Raw genomic sequence first — 8,250 nt, forward strand, 5'->3', positions numbered from 1 at the left:
TGTGAGGCGACATCTACAAGCGACCTTTCTTATCCCATTGATTTTATTCCTCCAAGCGCGACTTTTGCGAAAGCTCTACCATAGCCCTTTTTGTCTCGAAAATTCTCTCTTATATCTTTACATTTATTTGTATGAATATTCATAACTTTTTATCCAAATGGGATGTAATTGCTTCTTTTAACAGAACATATGTTCTAATCATTATCTTCTTGATATTGTTCTCCAACCATCTATTCTTCTTTATCGCAATCTTCTAGTCTACTCCTTTTTCTATTCACTCTTTTTTCAACTATCTCACTCCAGCTTATTAGCATAACAGAATAGTTATCAACTTAATTATCATTTATACCTCTTAATCACAACCACTAACTGTTTCTCTCCTTCTTCGTCAAATGTCTCCATAATGTTTGACGAAACTGTAATTCTATTTTGTTCAAGACATTCAATTAAGAGATCATAGCAGATACTAACTTTACTCTAAAATTCCTCTCTCTCTCTTCTCTCTCTCTCTCTCTCTCTCTCTCTCTCTCTCTCTCTCTCTAGCTCGGCAACGCTGTTAATGAGCAAAGTTTCCAAGTTGTGCCGTTGCTGGATTGTCACGGATAGGAACTTTAATAAAGACGTTTTGATCACTATAGTAAGGCTGTATCAATTTTGCGAATAAAGAACAGTGGTAAAAAAATGATTTTGTTATGCTTCCAATATCAAGGTCATAAGGGTATCCTCATTAGAATATTATAAATTTAATTTGCATGCTTTCAATTTCCACACACACACAAACATACATACATACACAAACAAACACACACACACATATATATATATATATATATATATATATATATATATATATATATATATATATATATGCATAGTGACAATGCCGATATTCTAAAATATATTATACAACGGATACGTGTATAGAAAAAAATAATGTACTGTAATAATGTACTGAATTAAGGTTTATTATTTTCCATAAAATAACTTTCTGCAGAATTATTATTAGATTATTCATTCCTTCTCAAGTATAACATAAAAAAATAATAATTTCATTTTTCTTCGTTAAATATTTTCCTTTATTTTGAACTAACCTCGGGTCTTATTCGTCAGTCCATCATCACAAATGTTACAATTACCCTGAACAGTCTTAACACAAGTATCTTTCATTTTAGAATAAAGCTGAACAGTCCATTTCTTCATTAAGTAAAATAACCAGTGTTTTATGGATAGTGTGAGATAGGCTCCTGATATCTGTCACAAAATGATGTCAGAGCGAAACGCATATGAATGTCATATAATGGTTTCATCATGCTTAAATTTTTTTGATACTGGTACATCTTCAATCATTGCAAGACTACCCAAAAAAAAATTATTACGTCATACAGCGAGATTGAATCTTATTTCTTAGATACTTCGAGAAGAAATATACTAGAAAGATACTCCTCCTTAATCACAAGGACGAGAAACGATTCGAGAAGAAATATACTAAAGAGATACTCCTCCTTAATCACAAGGACGAGAAACGATTCGAGAAGAAATATACTAAAGAGATACTCCTCCTTACTCACAAGGACGAGAAACGATTCGAGAAGAAATATACTAGAGAGATACTCCTCCTTAATCACAAGGACGAGAAACGATTCGAGAAGAAATATACTAAAGAGATACTCCTCCCAATCACAAGGACGAGAAACGATTAAGAAGAAATATACTAAAGAGATATTTCCTTAATCACAAGGACGAGAAACGATTCGAAGAAATATAACAAAGAGATGACCCTCCTTAATCACAAGGACGAGAAACGACAGAGTTCAATATTCAATTTCAGTCGCTGCATTGAGAGATTACATGAGGGTAATACTGTAAGTTTAATCCAAAAAATTTCACTTTTGTGAAGCCGTGGGAAATTTGCTTTGCTCTTCAATTACACCGGTGTTAATTAAATTATCTCCTTTGAGAAAGAATTTGTCCTCGTTATTGGGATTATAATAGAAATTAAGAATAAAGATTAACAGAGTTCATTTCTTTATGCATTTGAGTTTCGTCTCAGCTTTCATGACACTTCTGTGAAGTGAGTTTCTACCTTGGTTTTCTTTCAGAATATATATATATATATATATATATATATATATATATATATAAACTATATATATATATATATATATATATATATATATATATATTGTATATATGTGTGTGTGTTCAATGTGTATGTATATATATAAAATATATTATCATCTGAGGCTCAGATTTGAGAAAGGAAAATCTTTGGTTGCCCTCTTGGGCGCACGAGGAATAAGCATTAAGAGAATTGGAATATATTCTTTGCATTTTGCAACTTCCTCAGCGATCAAGAGATATAAATTTGATACACACACACAAAAAATATATATTATACATATATATACAAACTGTAGAGAGAGAGAGAGAGAGAGAGAGAGAGAGAGAGAGAGCAAATTTTTGTATAAGGTTACTGCACATGAGATTTTCCTTTTATACTAAAAATTTTAATAGCATGCATCCTATTATCATCTTCCATTTCAAAATTCACACCAAATGATGTACGCACGTGATTTGACTGTTCATTACTTTTTGCGCTTGGCGCAGTCATTCTCTCCTTTGGCGAGTAAATAAAATAATGATTAAAACTCTTTTAAATCTCTTCAAAAATGATCTCTCACTTAAATCCCACAGTTTATACTAATTTATCCTTCATTCGTTGCCGTGCTTGCAACAATAATGAAGTAATCTCACTATCTATACTACTTTATCCTTCAATCGTTGCTGTGCTTGCAAATAATAACAAAAGCAATCACTATCTGTAATACTTTATTCTTCATTCGTTGCTTTGCTTGCAACAAGAATAAAACAATATCATTATCTATACTACTTTCTTCTTCATTCGCTGCCGTGCTTGCAACAATAATGAAGTAATCTCACTGTCTATACTACTTTATTCTTCAGTCGTTGCTGTGCTTGCAACAATAATAAAGCAATCTCACTATCTGTATTACTTTATTCTTCATTCGTTGCTTTGCTTGCAACAATTAATAAAGCAATCTCACTATTTATACTACTTTCTTCTTCATTCGTTGCTGTGCTTGCAACAATAATGAAGCAATTTCACTATCTATACTAGTTTATTCTTCATTCGTTGCTGTGCTTGCAACGATAATAAGGTAATCTCACTATCTATACTACTTTATTCTTCAATCGTTGCTGTGCTTGCAACAATAACAAAGCAATCTCACTATCTGCAATACTTTATTCTTCATTCGTTGCTTTGCTTGCAACAATTAATAAAGCAATATCACTATCTATACTACTTTATTCTTCATTCCTTGCTGTGCGTGCAACGACAATAAAAAACATCTTCATATCTAAACTCCATCTTGCAGAACGTACCATCGAATTGAGGTCAGGTCTGGTATTCTGAACAAACAGAATTGGATATTCAACCCACTATTAGAGCCTAGGTCAACAGAATTCTCTATACCTTGATTAGAGCCAGCTCTATGGGAGGAGGAATGCTCTCAGCGGCTTCATTATTTGGAAAATAAGACCACAATCCCAACAACTGCAGACGCAGTACCATCGATTATGCTGGTGTTGTAATGTTGATTGTTGCGGTGTTGTTACCTTGGGTTGTATTCACTAACCAGTTGACATTCATTCCCTTTTACGTAAACTATTATGATTTTTTGTAGATTATAATGCAGTATGCATGGTAAAGATGATAATATATATATATATATATATATATATATATATATATATATATATATATATATATATATATATATATATATATATATATATATATATATATATATATATATATATATATATATATATATATATATATATATATATATATATATATATATATATATATATATATATATATGCGTATGTGTGTGTGTGTGTGTGTGTGTTTTCTGTGTGTGAGTGTGGGAATGTATATTTTATTTTGCTGATTACGAAATGTCATGTACCATGACATACAACGTATTGGCAATAAAACTAAAAATAAAAACATAAAATAATTATACCCCAGTCCCACAGCGTTCAAATCTCTCAACAATTCTCACCACAGGTGAATACGGAGAATTTTCACCCACTCTTTGTAGAAGCCTCTGGTGATTGTGCAATTGCCTCGTCGTCAAAAACATTGAACAAATAACCATAAGCGTGGGAAGACTCCCTTCCCACTCAAAGAAGGCCGAGCATCGATCGAGATCTGCCTAATGGGAAGACACTTCTGCTGTTGGGTTTATGAAAGGCAGACAGTTCACAGACAGACATAGAGCCCTCACAGTGGGCTTTGGGAAAAGCTGACAGATTCACAGACAGACAAACAGAAAGCCCTCACAGTGGGGTTTGAGAAAATCTAACAGATCCACTGACAGACAAACAGAGAGCACTTACAGTGGGCTTTGGGAAAGGCTCACAGGTTTACAGACAGGCAATCAGAGAGCCCTCACAGTAGGGTTTGAGAAAAGCTGAGAGAGCCACAGACAGACAAACAGAGAGCCCTCACAGTGGGCTTTGGGATCTGACATATCAACAGACAGACAAACAGAGAGCACTTACGGTGGGCTTTAGGAAAAGATGACAGATTCACAGACAGACAAACAGAAAGCACTTACAGTGGCTTTGGAATCTGACATATCCACAAACAGGCAAACAGAGAGCACTAGCAGTAGGGTTTGAGAAAAGCTGACAGGTCCACTGACAGACAAACAGAGAGCCCTCACAGTAGGGTTTGAGAAAAGCTGTGAGATCCACAGACAGTCAAACAGAGAGCCCTCACAGTAGGGTTTGAGAAAAACTGACAAATTCACAGACAGGCAAACAGAGGGCCCTCACAGTAGGGTTTGAGAAAAGCTGAAAGATTCACAGACAGACAACAGAGAGCCCTCACAGTAGGGTTTGAAAGCTTTCTGAAAGACTGGTGAACAACAACAGAGAGCTCCACAGTAGGGCTTGAGAAAAGCTGACAGATCCACAGACACGCAAACAGAGAGCCCTCACAGTAGGGACTGGTTTAAGCTGACAGACCCACAGACAGACAAACGGAGAACCCTCACAGTGGGGTTTGGGAAAAACTCACATATCCACAATCAGACAAAGAGAGAGCCCTCACAGGATGTAATTCATAGGATATGTCGGCAGCGCTGAACAACAGGACAACATCCTCTTAGCCTCCTGTAAAGGATATTATGGAAGGATTTGGCGCGTGTGGGAGTCTCGCGTTTATCCAAGTATCCTTTCAGCACTAATTCCTGTTCGTGTTTTGAAATCGTTTTTGTCTGCCAAAACAACAGAGGCGCTGATCCTCCATTATCCCCTTGTGTCGTTCTATGTACTAAGAGGAACAGAACCTTCTTCCTGCACTTTGCGTCAGTCCTTTGTTATTCATACTTATTACAAACAGCAAAGATTGAAATATATTAACATTTAGAGTATTATATATATATATATATATATATATATATATATATATATATATATATATATATATATATATATAAAATATATATATATATATATATATATATATATATATATATATATATATATATATATATATATATATATATATGTGTGTGTGTGTGTGTGTGTGTGTGTGTTTTAAAGGAGGGAGAACGAGTCGCAAATCTAACGCAGAGGATTTCATCTGCAGTGTGGCTTGGCTCACGCATGACTTGTCACAGAGAAGACGCTCCTTAGAAGCCTGACTGAAATTCCTGATTGAAGGTTTTGATTGAGAGGTCGGGTGGCGAGGTCACTCGCCTGCGCATACCCTTCCATTTTCCCTCTGCTGTGAAATACGTCAGAATACCATGAAAAAGGGATATGCAACCGAGAAAAAAATATTTACATATATATACAATATACATACATACATATATATATATGAATGTGTATATATATATTTGAATGTATGCTATATATATATATATATATATATATATATATATATATATATATATATATATATATATATATATATATATATATATATATATATATATAAGACTTTTACTTTAAAACCGTAGAGAGCAGGCTAATAAAATTAATAAAAAACAGAACACAAAAATTTCTTAGCCTGTTTTCTACGTTTTTAAAGTAGTCTCGTATATTGTTCTTTTAATTAATTTATATTAGTATATTATATATACATACTCATATATATGTACATAATCTAACTTTAACAAGGAGAGTTTAAATTTCTACATACGGATTCATCTTGCAATAAGAAAGGATTTGGAGCCGTTCATTCATCTCCTTCAGTAATATTAGAGTACAATGTTTTAAAAAACTGAATACCATCTAAGTATTTTCCCGGTGGGGGTATTTCTTCCATAACGGCTTTGCGTGGCTCGTTTTTTTGTCACATTTTCTCCTATAGCAAGAAGCTGATTGACATGATTTTTCTTCTTTTTAAGTAGACCACTTTGGGACAATGGCAAAAGAAGCTCAAGCCCTTACTACCGTCTTAAGAATTCTCTCTCTCTCTCTCTCTCTCACACACACACACACACAGACACACACACACACACACACACACACACACACACGCGCGCGCTAAACACTATATAATTTACCGGGAAGTCACAGGGAAAACACCTATAACTCTCTCTCTCTCTCTCTTTCTCTCTCTCTCTCTCTCTCTCTCTCTCTCTCTCTCTCTCTCTCTCTCTCTCTCTCTCTCCAGCTTAAATACCGAATCGGTTTGTTCTCGCCTAACATTTACTCTCATTCCCATTCGTGGAATCTAAATTATTCTCGTTAAACACTCCATCTTCTCATTAGTTTGTGGTAGGATAAATTTCCAATACTAGGATGAAATCCATCACTCGGGGCCTATTTTTATTCCGTTAAATATCTCGTCAAGGAAAACAATAAGCCGTTCGCTTAACAACAATATTGAAATACAGTGCTTTAGTTTTAAACCTGTCTGCCAGACATCCACATGAAACACATCCCAGTAAAAACTCTCTCTCGGGGAAAAGGCTCGTGCTTGCGGAATCGGTTCCCGAAGGCAGTGCTTGCGCTGACTGCTTGAAGTATTGACGACTTCGATGCCTCAGTCAATTGTATTCTCACATGACATGCGACTGGGTATGTAAAAGAAAATTCAAATCCGAAGTTGTGATTCCTAAGCTGGGATTCCTGATAAAAATGATTGCCTTATATACATTGCAAAACAAAGTGGATATTCGAGGAATCATGGTTTTTAATAAGCAGCTTAATGAACTGTTTGAGTTTGCGATACATTCTGCAGGAAAAATGTTTTGGTCAATTCAAGCAATTGGCTGTTTTTGATGACTATTAAGATTCTTGGAAAATAATCTTTTTGTATGATTAATAATAGATGATGGATTTTTGTTTCACAGCAGTTTGGTTCAATTATTTCTCTCAGTGGCATAAGAAAAGTGCTTTTACTTGGAATACCGTGTTAACTGAATGAATTGATCTATAAATGAATTATGAAATGATCACGGAAAATGAGCGATAAGGGATATTGCAGGCGAATCTTTTTTCAAGACGCGAAAGAGTGGTTTAACAAAAACAAAGGCATCTTTTCATAGATAATCCCGAAAATTAATTAGGAATGAGATTTCCAGGAAAGAAAATTGCAAGATATAACGTGATGAAATAAGCCCCTTGGAAATTTACACTGAAAGGCAGAGAATGAATGAGGTTGAGAAAGGATACTGGTGCCATGAACATTCCCTTCGAAAATATGTCCAGACCTGCTAACCTATAGCATTTTGGCTGCACAAATACAGACAGGCAGATAGCCGAAAGCAGACGGAAAACTGAACTGCTGAGACTTTGTCGAAATTGAGAAGACGATTTACATAGTTTAGAGAGAGAGAGAGAGAGAGAAGAGGAAAAGAGAAAGAAGAAAGAGAGAAAGAAGAAAGAAAGAAGAAGAAACAACTCAAAAAAAGTCAAACGTTTCTCGTGAAACCCACATAATGAAATCTCATGTCACTCCATACCATATCATCATTGGATCACGCGCAGCTGAGTCAGAGTGTTTCTGTAGCACTTCCATTCAAACGCTTCAGGTGTAGGGTGGGAGTCGCTTTGAACTTACGTGCTAACTACAGTATTATAGCTTCATTAAATTTTTAATAGCTGAGACACATACGAAGTTTAGCTTTTCAATTGACTTTCACTCATGCACTCTTGTATATGTCAGTGTTTAAATTGCGTTTGTTTCAAATTTTTGCA

This window comes from Macrobrachium rosenbergii, chromosome 23 (assembly GCF_040412425.1).
Source record: "Macrobrachium rosenbergii isolate ZJJX-2024 chromosome 23, ASM4041242v1, whole genome shotgun sequence".
Taxonomy (NCBI): domain Eukaryota; kingdom Metazoa; phylum Arthropoda; class Malacostraca; order Decapoda; family Palaemonidae; genus Macrobrachium; species Macrobrachium rosenbergii.